Source organism: Suncus etruscus, chromosome 3, assembly GCF_024139225.1.
Source record: "Suncus etruscus isolate mSunEtr1 chromosome 3, mSunEtr1.pri.cur, whole genome shotgun sequence".
In the NCBI taxonomy this organism is placed as follows: Eukaryota; Metazoa; Chordata; class Mammalia; order Eulipotyphla; family Soricidae; genus Suncus; species Suncus etruscus.
In genome coordinates this window covers 133,114,762-133,132,690 of record NC_064850.1, presented here as the reverse complement: position 1 = coordinate 133,132,690, position 17,929 = coordinate 133,114,762, and positions in this window count along the sequence as shown.

Below are 17,929 nucleotides of genomic sequence, written 5' to 3'. Positions count from 1 at the left end.
GCATTAATACGTAGTTTTATGGGATGTTTCCATTGGAGCCAGTGGTTTGCCTTGGTATTCTTTACCTGTGTTCCTGTATACAATCTCTACATGATTATTATGGGCCATTATTGTAGAAGGTTAATTACGTACCTGTTCTCTCTATGCTGCTAATAACAACATACTTTTCTATATAGAAAAATCCCAAATAAGGGGGAGAAATACCTATAAGACCTATTTTGTAATAGCAAGATGTTGGGGTCACTGTATGGGATATCCTTGGCTGTCTACTTTTAGAGAAGCCTATGTTTTTTTTTTGAATAAGTCATTCTCTTTATTACAGTTCTCACAATATTTAAATAAAATAATTTTACATTTGTTCCTTTCCTAAAATTATTTTTAACAAGGGAAAGTACAAACCTACTGATTTTCCCTTTCCCCACTCCATGGTTTCTCAAGAATTCAGGTGACAAGTATTTATTCCTATGCCATAAAGACTATATGGCTGCTACTTAAAGCTGGTGAGATGTAATTTCTTTGTCAGGCAGGTGCTCATGCCAGATTTTTATGAGTCCTAAACTCCCCAGAAAATCTTCCTGGCTAAAGAAGAAAGCAATAGATTCCACTTGAGTCTACTACCTCTTTTCCCCTCACTTTACATATTACTTTCTTGAGTCTCAGGTTCCAAATCTGTAAAATGAAGCTAACACTTGTAAAGACAGACACATTAAAAAAATTTTATTTTTGAGTCCCTGTGGTAAGTAGTTACATATATCATTCCACTTACTCTCATGGCACGTTTTTTTAATTATATACAATATTAATTATCTGATACCTAAAGCCAACCATACTATCATAAGTTTATAAATAAAATGTGTAAAGAAATGTTCATAGTGTCTAATACATAGTAGACCTGTGATTCATCCAGATACCAGTGTATAATTAGTATCACTATTATTATTGCTATCACTGCTCAAGGATACAAAGGCAACATGGCAAATAAAAATGCATACTTGACTTTTGCTATAAATCCTCTCCTTTAATGAAGAATCCATGACTTTCCTGCATTGGTGATAAGGGTGGCACAGGCTTTGAATTTTTCAGGCAACTGCCCTAGCCCCAGGCATGACTGAAAGCAGCTTTCCCTTAAGGGCAAGTCTTGGGCAGAGTATAATTTCAGGACTACTAAAAGGCTTTATGACCTCCTAAGAATCCCCCAAAGGCCTGAATGTTCACTTAAAACTCGTTTCAGGGGAATTATGACATTCATTTTGCCAGGATAGCAAGAAAGCTCAAATATAGCAATCCCCAAAGGTTACACAAAGGTGTGAATAAATTTCAGGCAAATAGTATAAAATGATAGCAAGTCTTAATGGCTATAGCAGAAAAAAAACTTTAAAACACAGAAAATCTTTGGTCATCTGGAATGGGTTATAAGACATGCTTTAATTTTTTTTTGATATTTTATATTTTATATTTTAGACAAGATACTTTTGAAAAAGAATGGAACCTGAGAGCCACTATTTTGTGAGTGTCTAAATTATGTATCTGGCTGCACTGCTTAATTTCATCTCTGTGTAGACCAATTACATATTGTTATAAAAGAAAGGGAAGCTTCTAGAAGTGTGCCTGCCTCTCAATGTATTTTTTATTAAAGCACCTTGATTTACATAGTGAGTTTCAGATTTACAATGCTCCAGCACTGATTCCACCACCAATGTCAACTTCACTACACTAATGTTCCTAGATTCTCTTCCATCTACACCCCTCCCAGCCTGCCATATTGACAGGCATCTTTTATTTTATTTTACTTTTTTGGGGCCTCACCCAGTGACACTCAGGGGTTACTCCTGGCTATGCGCTCAGAAATCACTCCTGCCTAGGGGACCATATGGGACGCTGGGGATTGAACCAGGTCTGTCCTGGATCTGCCGCATGCAAAGCAAACGCCCTACCACTGCACTATTGCGCTGGCCCCTGACAGGCACCTTTTTAACTTTGATTATTAAATTTTGGGTTTCACTGTTTCTTTGCTGTTGACTCTGTGATTTGGATACTTAACTCTATCACTCCTTAACACCACCAATGTACCTGAATCCCCTTAAGTCCTGACTATTTTGCTTCTTATTGGTCTTTGTCCCTTACCCTCCACTCTATTTTTTCCTTCTTCTCCCTATATTCTGGTGCATAGATGCCATCCCCTTTTAAACAACTGCATTTACTCATCTAGCCTTACGTATGAGTAATATTAACCTATGTTTAACCTTTTCTTCTGACTTACATAACTTAAGATGGTATCTTCTAGGTCTATCCACGTTGCAGCAAATTACATAATTTCATCATTCCTTATAGCTGTGTAGTATTTTATAGAATACTATGTGGAATTCCACAAATTTATAACTCAATAATTTGTCATTGGATATCTAGGTTGATTCCAAATATTAGTTATTGCACAGAGTGTTACAATGAATAATGGTATTCATTCTTCCTTGGGAATGAATATAATGTAATGTTTTGGGGCTTTTTTGGTTTGGGGCCACATCCAGGGGGTGCTCAGGGTTTACTCCTGACTCTTGAGCCAGAAATAGCTCCTGGCAGGTTCAAGGGACTATATGAGATGCCAGGGATCTAACCTGGCTCAATCCCGAGTCAGCAGCATATAAGGTAAATGCCCTACCACTGTGCTATCACTTTTGCTCCAGAATATAATCTATTTTGATGAGAAACTATATTTATTGGTTGGGTCTAATCAAGATCTAGTTTTTTGTTTGTTTTTGTTTTGGAGGCAGCACTCGGTGGCTACGCCTACATTTGTGATCAGAAATTACTCATGGCAGGCTTGGGGGACTATATGAGATGCTGGGCATGGAGCCCAGGTTGGCCATGTACAAGGCAAAAGCCCTATTCACTATACTATCGTTCTAGTCCTGCAAGCTCTAATCTTGGGTCTTGAGTTTAAGGTTGTGACCAATCTATTTCCCTCCATCTGCCCTTAGTCACTAATTTCAGCTGAACTCCCATCAATAAATTTCACTGCATGTGGGAAAATAGCTATTGATGTTAATTAGACTGTAACTCCCCACTTAGCAAGTGCCTGACTTTAGTCAAGTACTTAATCTTTGTGTACAAGGAGGCAGGTGAAGTTATTCCTATACAATAAAAACTGAGTTTATGTGTTTAATATGATCAATGCCTACTAGGGTTTTGTGACATAGGAGGAAAAGGTTATCGGGCAGAATCCAGGTCAACTGAGACTGGTCACATTTCTTTGACCATCTGTGTCATTCCTAGTTATACTTTACTAAAAAAGTTTATGAGTGAGAAAGTTATTCATTTACAAGGATTTTAGTTTCAAAATGTTTCCCTTCTGTATCACAAATTCCATGACTCATCTCTTTTGCATGAATGTGCTCTTCATAGATAAAACCAACTAGTAGAGCAGATATGGTTTCTGACTGCCACACTTTCTCTGATACTAGAGGAATAGTTTTATCTCCCCTCTTCATGTCTTGGTTTCCTCCAAGGTGAAAGGTAAGAGGTTGATGATACAATCATTCAGAATTGAGACAATACCTTTCCAGGGGACTGCACACCAGCTAAAATAATCTAATTTTAAAACAACAGCAACAACAATAAAAACAACAACAATCAGTAGGTTAATTCAGTAAATACTGCTGATACATATGATCAATTAAAAGTACTCAACCATGGGCTGGAAAGATTGTACAGCAGAAGAGCACTTGCCTTATACATAGCTATCCTAGATTAGGTCCTATATGATCCCCACCCCTTCCAGGAGTGATTCCTGCATGCAAAGCCAGGTATAACACTGAGCATGGCCACTGTTGGCCCAAATCAAGCAAACAAACAAATAAACAAAATACTAAAATGTTCGTGGAAAGATTATTTATTAAATATCTTTGGAGCATCTACTAATTTCCTTAAATAAATTGAATTCAGGTCCTTTTCCTTTCTTTCTTTCGTTTTTTTAGTTTGTTTGTTTTTGGTTTTTGGGGGCCACACCCAGTGACACTCAAGATTATTTCTGGATATGCACTCAGAAATTGCTCTTGACTTGGGGGAACATATGGGATCCTGGGGATTGAACCCAGGTTTATCCTGGGTCAGCCACGTACAAGGCAAACGCCCTATCACTACGGCTCCTCATGTCCTTTTTCTAAAGGCATTTGTGGAATAGAATGGAGAGTAAAAACACAAAACTAAGTAATTCTTTATCTCAAAGTTGGTTAGGATAATGCCACAAAAAGACACAAATTAAGTATTATCTGAGTTCAGGGAAAGAATGTCACTTGTAACTTATCCCTTGTAGCTTGGTAAAAAGACTCCCTTATACTCTAACAGTTGGAGTCAAGTTTTGTGAAGGAGTCTGGGAAAATGAGCCCTGAAAGGTGATAGAGTGGGATCATGAAGATTAGATTGAAGGGGGTTCCATGTAGATGAAAGAAAGAGAGGACTATTCTAGAGTAAAGGCATGGAGAGAAAAGGGAAAGTCCAGGATAGATTTATGGGAAGTGAATAGTGACATTTGATAGGCCTAATTCTAAGAAATTAGTTTACATAAATGTTGAATAAAATATTCAGAAAATCTTAAAATCTGGAAAAAGTAACTGATGCCTTATTTTTACGTTTTAAAAAGCACTGGAAATTTTGTATCAGCAAAAGATAAATAAGATAAAACAGCAAAGAAAATCTATCAGAGAGGTATTACTTATGAAGTTATTTTACTAAGTTAAGGGGGTGCCAGTTTCTATTAAGGTCCTACTAGTGAAGGAAAGAAGAGAAATTTAAAGACAAAAGAATTCTACATATCTTCAGTTTGCATGGGACAATAGTGGTACCAGTAATTATGGTGTAATTTTTTTGGGGGGGTTTATTTTAGGGGGGCCCACACCGGTTGATGCTCAGGAGTTACTCCTGGCTATGCACTCAGAAATGGCTCCTGGCTTGGAAGATGGGAAATAGGATTGCGGGGGATTGACGCCTTGCCTCTAGCGCCACCGTGCCAGTTCCATGGTGTAATTTTTTTTATTGTGAACATTGTGATTTACAAAGTTCTTTGTAGCTGGGTTTTAGACATACAATATATTTGGGCCAATCCCAATACAAGTGTTGACCTCTCTCCACCATTGTTCCTAGAGTGCATCCTATACCACTACCCCTACCTTGCAGCCATTAGTGTAATTACTAATAATTTTTAAGCTTCTTTTATATATGTTTTCACTTTAGTTTTTTTAATAATTTTTTGTGACCAAAATGAATTACAAATCTTTCATTCACAGTAATATCTTAGGTACACAATGGTGTTTAATCTGGTGCATTCTCACCACCAGTGTTGTCCTCCTTCCATCCCTGTTCCCAGCATGCATCCCATATCCCCCTTTTTTGCCCCCCAGGCTGCTAGTATAAGTGGTCCCCTCTGTGTCTAGCTTGTTGTAGATTGGGTATTGATTTTGTTGTCATTGGCTTTGATTTGGTGTTTAAGTCTGATGATTTTATTTTATTTCTACTCAATGTTCATAATCTATTTGGTCTTGGTACCATCCATTATTTCCCTTAATTTATTAGGCAGAACAAGATGATTCTAGTTATGTGGTTTTGTTTAAAGAGACAGAAAAAAAGCAAAAAACAGACAAATAAAAAACCCAGGAGGGGTCCATCTAGAGTGTTATGAATATTAATTTAAGAGAAGAAAAGGAAAAAGGAAGAAAAATCACAAAAAGACAAAATAAATAAGAAAAAAAAAAGAAAAGCACCACTGCAATACAGACAACAACCAAACAATAATCACAAGCCTGAAATAAAAAGAAAAATATTGTGCTTTTTACTTTGCATAGGCACAGTAAATATTGGGGTGACTAGAAAGGGAATTCCCTTGGCCTAAAAGATACAGGATTTCTCCTCCCTTGAAGCATACTGTCATGGGAATAACTACAGGCTCCGTACATGCTCTTTTACTCTACCCTAGCTCTTTTTGTGGTGTTTGGAAACTTTCCGCTAAGTCATGGATGATAAAATAAGACCTCTGTAACTAGAGATCTTGGTATTTGCACAGGTCATAGGATGGAGCCTAGGATACAGTTTTCCTTTATGGTTCTAGAATTCCTGTTCCAACACTAGTGTTTTAATCAGTCTTCTATAATTGGTGGTCTTAATGTTTGCACTGATCCTAGTACAAAGCCTAGGATAGAGTCTTTCGTTATGTTTCCAGAAGTTCTCCTCAGTTGCAATTGTCTCAGTAAGACCTCTGAAATTAGAGCTTTTCCTTTGTTGTACAGATCATAGGCCAGAGCCTAGGCTATCATCTTTCTTATTGGTCCCAGGACAAGTTCTTCTCAGTCATGGTTGTCAGTCAGTCTTCTGTTTTTTTTGTTTTGTTTTGTTTTTTTGGACAGATCAAATGATGACATGTCTTCTGATTTCATCTTATCATTAGGTGATGAGATAAGACAACCTGCTCTTAGATCAAGTTGTTGCCATTTTCTCATTGTCAGGATGTCATATCAAAACTGTCTCATGTTGGTGTCAGAGCTGTATTAAGAATGTCCCAGAGAGAGTTTGATTCCTGGAGCTGTTGCAGAGAACTATTTAAGTTCTATGTCTGATATCTAGGGATAGGGGTTGGACGATTGCTGTCTAATCACATGGAGTCTAAGTTGGGTTCACATGACATATGTTCAAGATGGGAGGTGCCCCTGTATTGTAAAATATACACATTCTTATTCCTAGTAGATAAGAGTTTGTTTCTATACGTAAAATTTCCCCTTTTATAGTATTCCTTTACAGAAAGAAAAGCTGTCATATTATATTGCTAGTGCATTTGGGGGTGAGAGTGTTAGGCCCCATCATCTCTGTGCCCTGGTTTTGACCTAAGCTTCTATCCCAGGCAAGACTTTTTCTTCTAGGTTTTTGTACCAAGCAGAACCAAAACAGGTGAAGTTAAGGAAGAGAAGAAAGCAAAAACAAAAACAAGACTATATATACACATATATATACACACATATATATACACTATATATACACATATATATAAAGGAAGAAATAAATAATAATTTTAAAAAAGTATAAGGGAAAAAGTGATTTAGGATAATGCCTTATATTTGGGGATAAACCTATTAGGAGGTAGTATTATAGAGACATTAAACATAAAGGAAATAGAGGCTTCCCCATTGTCCTTTGAGATATTCTTGTGGGAGGGGTGGAATCCAGGGCAACATTTTCATCTCACACCCTGGTCTAGTTGAGTTTGAGAAATGATTTGTGGCAAAAAGGGCTCAGGTAGAGTTCTTGCACTGGGGTCGTTCTGGAGCTGAATTCGGTATCAGGCAACAGTTCACATATGGGGGGGGGGGGTAAGAAGGAGGGCCACAGAGCATGAGTCAGCAGGAGCAGGTTGTAGTTTCTTGCTGGGGAGGAGATGTGGGATTGAGAGAGTGTTCTTTCGATTGGGAGGTGGGTGATGGCCTATTAGGGCAGGAGATAGGTCTTGATATCTAATGAGTTAAGAACTGAGGGTAAAGAGCAATAATATAGAAGGATATCATATTGGAATTGTGGGGAGGGGTGAAGGGATAGTAGAATTTCTGAAGGGGAGTATAGGGATATTATATAGTAGGGGCTATATACACTATAGGCATGGATTGTTTACAATTTAGGTTTGGCTCTCATCGAGGAGTCCTCTGTCTATGTACTCATACCCTCATAAAGACAAATATTAGTGCTCTATTCTTAAATTGTTGTAAGAGGTCAGACCCTAATAGGATGGGTTTGAGCTCTTAAGGACTGGTTGAATTAAGATAATTAGCTTAGGTATAACTTAGAAAAGAGAGGAGAGTAGAACAAAAGATAAAAGAGAGGAGAAAAGAAAAATAATTAAATATAGTAAAAATAGACTTAAAAAGAAAATTAAGTAAGTCAAATAAAAGAGATTGCTGGGGCCAGAGATATAGCATGAAGGTAAGGTGTTTGCCTTTCATCCAGAAGGACAGTGGTTCAAATCCCAGCATCCCATATGGTCCCCTGAGCCTGCCAGGAGCGATTTCTGAGTGTAGAGTCAGGAGTAATCCCTGAGTTCTGCCAGATGTGACACCCCCCCCCCCAAATAAAAGAGATTGGGCCGGTGTGTTGTAGTTGAAAGGGTTTCCCAGTTTCTAGGCACTTCATCAGTAATGGGGTTGGGCCTTGGTAAATGAATGTTTCAGGGTTAGATAATGGCTGGATCATTTTAGGATACACATAGTTTTTGTGTCTTGAGTACTAAGCAATGTGGTAGTGGGATCTACCTAGATAGGTGGTTATCCTATGTGATATTGTCCGCTGCATCTTATGTATCAAATTTCCTTTCCTAAAGAGAAACAGTGTGGATTTTATTTGACATATATTGAACTGATGATGATGAAGAAGAGGAAGAAGAAAGGGGAGAAGGAAAGAAGTAAGGAAAAAGAGAGAGAGAGAGTTAATTTGCTAAAATGTGTTTGATGAGTAGGTCCTGTAACATAAGTCTGGAGTTCACAATTGACTGTTTCAGTGGTCTGAATGATTATATGTTTCAATTCCTAATATAGGACATAGGGAAAGGTTATACTGGAGTGTTTCATCAAGATATTATCATAATGCAAACTGAATATGGTATCTAGTATGACTGAGCACCGAGATGTAAAATTAAGGAGCCCACCCTTTGTATCCAAGAATCCGTGTGGACAAAAAAGCTGAAAGTTTATTTTATACCTAGTAAGATTAAGGCACTAAAACATATTATTAGGAATCATTACAGCTGGAGTCGCTGGCTTCCAATCATATTCTTCACCTGTATCTGTGTATAAATTCCCTAAGACATTATTATAGGCCTTTGTAGTTAAAGGCTGATTACATACCTGTTCACTCTAAGCCATTGTTTTAGTTGTTGCTGGTTTCTTTATGGTATAATGAATAGTCGAGGCTTGTGTTGTTCCTCTTCCACTTAATTTGAACACTTCTCCCCGCTATATGCTGGCAACTAAGGTGCTTGGAGTTTCTACCCTATTAGACGGTTGTATTTGTTTTTGGAGTATTATATCTATATATGGTATATATTCTAAATACCTCAGAGAAGTGCTATCATTCTGTATCTCTCCTTCTTCTGGCTTACTTCATTTAACATAATATTTTCTAGATGCATCCATGTTGCTGCAATATCTATGATTATATATTGTTTCTAACTGCTATATAGTATTCCATTGTGTATAAATACCACATCTTCATGATCCACTCATTTGTTGTTGGGCATTGAGGTTGGTTCCAAATGTTGGCTATTGTACTGAATGCTGCGATAAATAGTGGCGTGCACACATACTTTGGGATAAATGTCCTTCTGATTTAAGGATAGATATCTCGGAGAGCAATTGCTGGGTCATATGGCAGTTCAATTCTGAGTTTACTGAACAGTCTGAACACTGTTTTCCATAGAAGTTGGACCAGGCAGCATTCCCACCAGCAGTGGATGAGAGTTCCATTATTACCACATCCCCGCCAACAGAGATTGGTTCATTATTTTTGATGTGAGCCATCCTCACTGGGGTAAGATGGGGTACCTCAATGTTTTCTTTATTTGGATTTCCCTAATGATGTGTGATGGTGAGCATGTTTTCATATGTCTATGGGCCATCTTTCGGTCTTCCTCAGAGAAGCATCCATTTCTTTCTTCTCATTTTTCTATGGCTTTATTAGAATTTTTTGGAGCTCACCTTTCTTAGTGCTTTGTATATCCTAGATGTCAGCCCTTTATCTGACGTGTTAAGTGCAAAATTTTTTCCCATTCCATTAACTGTCTTCTAGTATTAACTAGGGTTTCTTTTGCCATGCAGAAACATTTTAGTTTGATGTAGTCTTCTTTATTTAGGTTTGATGCTAAAGTTCTTGCCATTGGCATTCTATCATAAAAGACTTTTTGATATATAGGTAAAGCAGCGTTCTGCCTATTTTTTCTCAATAAACTTTATAGATTCTGGTCTGATTTCAAGGTCTTTAATCCATTTTGAGTTGACTTTTGTGTAAGGTGTGAGGTATGGATCAATCTTTAATTTCTAAAACATGGTTATCCAGTTGTTCTAACACCATTTGTTGAAGAGACTGTCATTGTTCCATTTCAAGTTCTTTTGTCAAATATTAGCTGACTGTATATTTAGGGGTTTACCTCTGGATATTCCGTTCTAACTCACTGGTCTGAGACTCTGTCTTTGTTCCAGTACCATGCTGTTTTAATCACTATGGCTTTAATAATTACTAATAATTTTATAAGTTGTAGCAGTTAGTAAAATAAATTATATGATCACCTATCTTTAAGATAATATATGTAGCTATAAGAGTGAAAGAAGAAAAAATGTTCATGGGGAATAAATCTTGATTGTGAACCTATCATTTCTGAGACACTAAGAGCACTTCTACTGGACAAATATAGTAACAAAATATAGTCAACATTTATTAGTGTTGACTTTATGCCAGAGCATTTACTCATTTATATGATAACACTACATAGTGGATATTATTTTAACCTATGTTAACCTATTATCATAAAGGTTAAGACTAACAGAACAAATAATTTGTCAATGCACAGTAATAAAAATAAAAATACATTCCTTGGCCTCATGAGAAAATTCAGAACAGGACAAGCATTTGGGAAATATCTACTCAGAAAATGGTGGAGGCCAAGAGATCTAGAGAGGTTGACTAAACAGGCAGTAAAGCAAAATATGAGAATCATGAATAAAAATAAAACGAGCTATAGGATGAGAAAATATTAAAGAACTATCAGGGAACTCCAAATTGCGAGGTAAGAAAGCAAAATGACGAAGTTGAGAAAACCAGGACAAGAGAAAAGAGAATATCCAGCTCATTAGCACAAAACGTTTTGATAAATGCAGGTAAAGAGAGTGAAAGGATAAAGTTAGTTTGGTGATTCTTATCCAACAGCATGATTATTAACTTTTCCAATGCACAATTGATCCACTTCTATATGATTATTGTGCTATCAACTAAATTAAGGTGCAAGCTCTTCCTGTTATATGAATGGTGAGTAGTCATCTTTCTCTTCTGATGTTTTGTGAGGTTAGACAGGCTGACAAGTGGAACAACAAAAGAAATGAGGGAGAATAGCTGCATGTCAGACAGGGGCAACAGTGCCTAGCACTGTTCTTCAAGGTGAACATTTCCGGAAAGGTGATTGAGCAACTCCCTTAGAATATGAGCAGTATGTAAACAAAGACTATAAGAAAGATTACAAAGAGCACAGGCTATTTAATTATCTTGCCTTTGATTGTTGAAGAAATTCATTAACCCTCAAGGATATAATTATACCCATCTATAAAAGCCTAAATTGGTTCGAATTTCACCAAACTTAAGATGAGGAGACATATGTTTTGCATGCCAGGAGATGACAAAATGAAATATTAGTGTTTTTTATTGCATTAAGTACCTTGGTAGATTTTGAATATTTGTTTAATGTACTATTGGATACAATTAGCCATGAATCTCTTGGGGGTTTTTTTGTGGTAAATATAATATTTCTGTGCTCTAACTACTATTATTTGAAAATCTTAAACAGGCTAGATGTTATTTCCTTTCTAAGTTTCAATTTATTTCTTCCCTCCATCTTCACCACTTTTCTCCCTGAGGAATTTGATTCATTTGTGATTTGTGATGAACCTGTATTTTGAGTCAAGAGAAAAATGGAAGGCTTGTACTATTGATGTTTGGGGCCAGATAATACTTTGTAATAGAAGTCTGACTTATATGTTGCAGGATATTCAGCAAATCTCCTGATCTCTTCCCACTAGATGCCACTAGTAAATCTCCTGTCTCCTCAAGCTTTGACCATCAAAACTTGCAAACAGAAGTTGGCTGTGGTGAAGGGATTGACACTTGAATACCATGCCCCTAAAACTCACTCATGAACAATTTGTAATGTTGTAATTCATAAATTAATTTTTCAAAGATGTCCTCCAGGGGCTGAAGTCATAGTACAGCAGGTAGGGTATCTGTCTGGCAAGCAACTGATTAAGGTTATATTCCCAAAACCACATATAATTTCCCCAATCCCCACCAGGAGTCAACCATAAGCACAAAGCCAGGAGGAATTCCTGAATACTGCTGGATATGCTCCCTCCAAAAAAAATTGCCTGCAGATTTTGCTGAATGTTCTCTGAGCATAAATATTTATTAGAAAGTTATTTCTTCTATGAATATTTTCACATTTCATGTGAAACTGAGAAGTATAAGTACACAGAAATGTCAACATCTCTATTTTGCTCTAAAAACAATTATCTATGATTCTGGAAAATTATAATTCAATGGATAGGTAAGTCATCTTCAGGATTGAAGTTTAATTTCAAATTTAATTCCAAATTTAATTCCAAATTTCTTGCTCAATCCTCAGGCTTGATGGTGCTTTCTATGCCCTTTAAAGGGAACCACAGTAGATACTAGGACTCAGCTTGACTGGCAGTATGAGCACCCCTCATTTCTACTGGCACCCACTGGAGTCCTCCTATCACTTAAAAAAAGGCTCTGTTCACTCTATCTTTCTGGCCCTCCATACAGGTTTTTTAACCATTAGGACACAATAAACTTGAGAAAACTCTCCCAAACTCAGAGACAGGAAGATTCCCCAGCCAGGACCTTCTTTGCTGTCATTCCTGTTCTACTACTGATTTCCCTATCATTGGGTTTTCATTCCTTTTCATCACCTTCAGTACAGCTTGATGGAAAATAAGCCAGTGTTCCTAGGTTCTGCTTTTCTTGTTCTCTAGGTTGAGGAAAGAGAAAAAAAGAGAAGCCACCTGAGTTTAAGTACCAAAAATTATTGCCATTACTGCAATAGTAAGGTTTCCCTAAGACAGTGATGAATCACTACTACCTGCCTGGGCTAGAGGAAAACCCTTGGGGTCTAGTGAGGAAATTGACTGGAAAGAGAACACATGGCTTATTATCCTACCCTCCTCTCTTGGCACTCCTCCAAACATAGGTACCACCTCTCTGAAAGTACATATAAAACAGCATTTTCCAGGTGCATCCTCCATAAATTGAATGACATTGAACAGGGCATCTTAATTTTGTCTAATTCCATTGGAATCTCTTATGGGTAACTATGGAACCTATGAACCCTAATCTGTTGTTCATTGTCAGTCATAAAAATCACACAACAGAGTTTCTCTTCAACATATCTACAGAGCTAAAGATTTCAATGGAAAATATGGGGCCGGGCGGTGGTGCTAGAGGTAAGGTGCCTGCCTTGCCTGCGCTAGCCTTGGATGGACCGCGGTTCGATCCCCCGGCGTCCCATATGGTCCCCCTATCCAGGAGCGACTTCTGAGTGCATAGCCAGGAGTAACCCCTGAGCATCACTAAGTGTGGCCCAAAAACAAACAAAAAAAAGATTTCAATGGAAAATCTGGAAGAATATCATTATGAATACAAATATTACTACTAGTGGTGTGCATACAAACTATAAAGAAAAATAACCACATACTTGTGTGCAAATGAATGAGCATGCTATTGTTTGTGTTTGAAAATTTTCATGATAAAAAGTAGAAAATATTCTGTTAAAATAATATTTTTCTGTAAGTATTTATGATGGTATTCTAAATAGTTAACAATTAGTTAACAATTTATTGAATAAATATCAAATTATATTTGATCTACTAATTTACCATGTTGTACAAGTACTTTGATGAGGAAAATAACTACAGGGTTCTAAATATTAATAATTTTATTAAAATGTATATTAAACTTTTATTTTGATTTTTAAGTTTGCACTTGTATTTGGTTCTAGGGCAACAACTGGAAATGCTCAATTTACTCAGTTTACTCCTGGAATTATAAAGGAGTAAGTGATGCTTAGAGTTCACTCCTGGCAGGACTCAGGGGAACATAAATGGTGCAGGGATTGAACCCAAGTTGGCCACTTATAAGTACCCTACCCAATGTACTTTTGGACTCCTAAATTTATATTTTAATACTTGTACATTAATACACCTGCATTGAGCATAGTCTGAAACTGCCCTTTGAATACTTAACTTTTTACATTTAGGTAATATTTTAACTTACCAAAAAGAATGTATCACCACCACAAATAAAGTTTTTTACATTTTGCAAAAGCAGGCCTAAATAGCATATATGACATGACCCCATTTTCTTTTCTTTTATTCTTTATTATTTTTGTTTTGGGGCCATACCCAGGGGTGCTCAGGGGTTACTTTGGTCTCTGAGCTCAGAAATTGCTCCTGGTAGGCTGAATGGACCATATGAGAAGTTAGGAATCAAATCCGAGTCTGCTGCATACAAGACAAACACCCTACCCACTGTGCTATCTCTCTGGCCCTTTTATTTATTTATTTATTTTTAAGGAAAGCATTAGAACCTAAGCCTAGATGTTGCATCCATGCTATATCTCAAAATTGCAGCCAAAGGGCAAATGTGAAGAAGTTTAGGAAGAAGCTTTGTGCCAGCTGGATGCAAAAGAATCCCATGACTCTCCTATCTCAGGACCAGAAAGAAGGGCATTTCAATGTTCAGTATAATGCAGGGCTTAGCCAACATTTCTAAATCAAAAAGCTCCTTTCTGCTCTGCTCTGGGAACATGCATTCCATGAACAGAGGGAGAGAATCCAATTTATTATTTCTGAGATTAAAAACTTCGAATGAAAGAAATTCTCCTTTGAAGAGATAATGGCAACAATGAACAGAACAACAGGGGAAGTTGCTCCCTTGATATTCCAGGCAACTGTCTGGTGGCAGCTCAGCTGGGAAACTGGTAACAAGGTGCATGCTCTTCCACTGGTGAGGAAGTAGTGCTGCCCAGGCACTTGTGCTCCACGAAAGGGCCAGGGGATAAAGCAAACATGCACATTAGAATGCTGTAGGCACTGAAAGGACTATAATTGTAGATATAATTGTAGCAGCAGATTCATGTTGTCCTGCTAAATGGAAAATCCACAATTCAGACCATGAAGTATGCAGCTGTATTTGTTGCTTTAGATTACATAAGTCCAAGACCAGAAATCTTACTTTATGTGCTACAGTAAAAGAAACTCTGTATTCTTGAGCCATTTAGTACAAAGATAAGCTAACATGGCAGGGAAATAAATACTAATAGGATTCCATGGATTCTATTACTCAGGTATCTCCAATCAATTAGGGGCTTTAATTTATTCATCCTGGCATAAATATTTTACTATCAATTAATATCAATTAAGCTTCTCACTTATCATACTGAAGACATTCGCATGGTATATGCTGAAATTTAAGAGGGATGAAGAGAAAAGAGGTGGAATTGATTAGATTTCCTAGTTTCTTGACACACATTCATGTTCATGTCAGGTACTAAACATTATGCCTAAGAAGTAGGTACTCACATTTGGTTGCTCCTTAAGCTTGGAGAGGGAAAATATGCATGGGACTAAAGTTTCTTCAATAGCTTATTTTGTTTTGGTTGGTTGTTTTTTGAGCCACACCCTAGAGGTGTTAGGGGGCTGCTTCTGCCTCTGTTAGGAGGTTGCTAACAGGCTTGCTTTCTGCAGTGTTCAAGGGACCCTGTAGTACTGGGGAATCAAATCTGGGCCTACTGCACACAGAGCCTGTGCTCAGCTTATTAAACTTTCCAGTCCTCATAACCTATGTTAAATGAAGGATTCTGCTATATCTTTTTATAATAAGCAAATAAATTGATAGAAGCATACCACATTTTGGACAAGTTTTTTAAAGTTACATCATTTCATTAAGTGTCTAAATGCTAAAGAGATGCTAATAGGTATTAAGCATGATAGCTTCTTGTTCAAGAATAGGTTGCCTTTACTTAAGAAAATAAGGGGAAATAAATTTTGTAGTTGCTTTCACTAGGACATTCAGCTTAGTGTTGTTGCTCCAGGGCACAAAGGAAGATTTGCTGGTGTCACCACTGTCTCTCCCCAGATTGTAGTTGAAAGTCAAGGTCACACTATGATATATAAAAAAGGTAAAGGTCACAAAAAGACTTGTAGTCAGCATTCTTCTAGGAACCGTTGATTCTTGGTAAAGCTTAGTTAGGTCACAAATTAGATTTCTATGCCATATCTCCTATGTCACATTCTTTGACCATCTGGAGAGAAAAATAGGCAAACATAGAATGACAGAGTCGCTGATCTAGCCCTACAATTTTTCTCTTGTGATGAGCTTACTTTTTCACATTATCAAATACCACAATCAACAGAGGTCTCTCTTGATAGTGAATAGTGACAGTTCTGTACCATTGTATCAATCAAAAAAGAGAGAAAAATGGTGCCCATGAGTAACTTTTGACAAAGCAGAGCACTCTGGGAAACTTTGTTATCTCTAAGAAGATAAAGAGGGTGACATTCATTTTTATTATACCTTACATAGCCCTGTGTCTGGTATGTAATACGATTTTTATTTTACCAATGTTAGATGAAGCCATATAGACATTAGTAGGATTCCCAGGAGCAAGTTAGTTTTTAGGACAAGACAAGATTTAGGATAGAATGGCTGAAGACTGAAAAAACTTTCAGTGCTCTATGACAGAATGGAGACCTGGAAATGCTTGGTGATACTTTGAAGCCAGAGTGGGAAACAAAAAAAGTATATTTTGAAAAAGATAATTGAAATATCATTATCTACCTCTACATGGTATTGAAATGCCTCAGGCCCTGTTTAATGGCTTAACTTGATTAACTCCATTGATCTTGGCAACCTGTGTAGTGAATGCTTTCATTGCCATTACTTTACTGATGGGGAAACTAAGGCACAAAGACATTGTAATTAAATGCTCATAATAGAACAGCTCTCAGGTTCTACCATCCCATTTACCCCCACATCTGGTATAGATGAAGGCAGGCAGGTGTTGCCAAATTGAGGAAAACCAGAAAAAATTGTTGAGAGCCCTGAACATTTAAATTCCTTTGAGTGCTAAGAGAGATGAGGTAGAAAAGTACTAAGGAGATCTGGGAAATTGGTGGTGGGAATGTTGCTCTGGTGAAGGGGGGTGTTCTTTACATGACTGTAATCATACAACTATAATCATATTTGTAATCACGGTGTTTAAATAAAGATAATTATAAAAAATAATGTAATATTCAAACCTATAAAATTATTCCTTTAATTAAAATAATATTTAGCTTCTTGTAAAATCTACATATCAAAATATATTACATGCTTATAAAAGTATGACAAAAAAAAAGAAAAATACTAAGAAGACAAAAGAATTTTCCTTTCTGTCTGAATGCTTCTTTGTTTTATGGTTAAATGGCCTTTGTACAGATTTTGCTGGATTTCTGCACATTTCTGGGAAGTCCGGAAGGCATAAATACACAGCAAATCCTCTCCACTCAGCATACATGCCAGGTAAACTCTCACGTACAGGCTAGTTGTGTTCCCTTGAATGCATCAGCCACAGGAAATCAGGTGAGACCTATCCTGTGGGGCGGTTTGAATACAGAATGATCTGATTGTATCCAAAGTACTTTTTAATCCAATTTTACCTTATCAATACTTGATCGTAGGAACATTTGTGAGTGTTAAATGACATAGAATGAGTTTATTTAGAAAGCAAGCAAATCATGCTTTACTCAGGAGACTGTCATTCTTCCATTTTCTGGAGCCAATTAACATGGATTTTTAGAGTTATTAACTGATTGATTTGGGGACTGCCTTTATATTTTAGTTTGAAAGCCAATGATGTCTTTATATTATTTTGGAAAAATAAAAACAATCTCTATTTTCATTGCTCTTCAGTCTTAAGCCAAGTCTCCTTTTATGTTTTTGTCTATATTTCATGTTCCTGAGATGTGATAGATATACGAAGATCCGTTATAGACAAGATTGGGTTTACTGCTTGCTGGTCATACAGCAAGCTTATGGTAAATCAATGACCAAGAGCTTATAACAAAGAAAATTTGTTTTAGGAGAT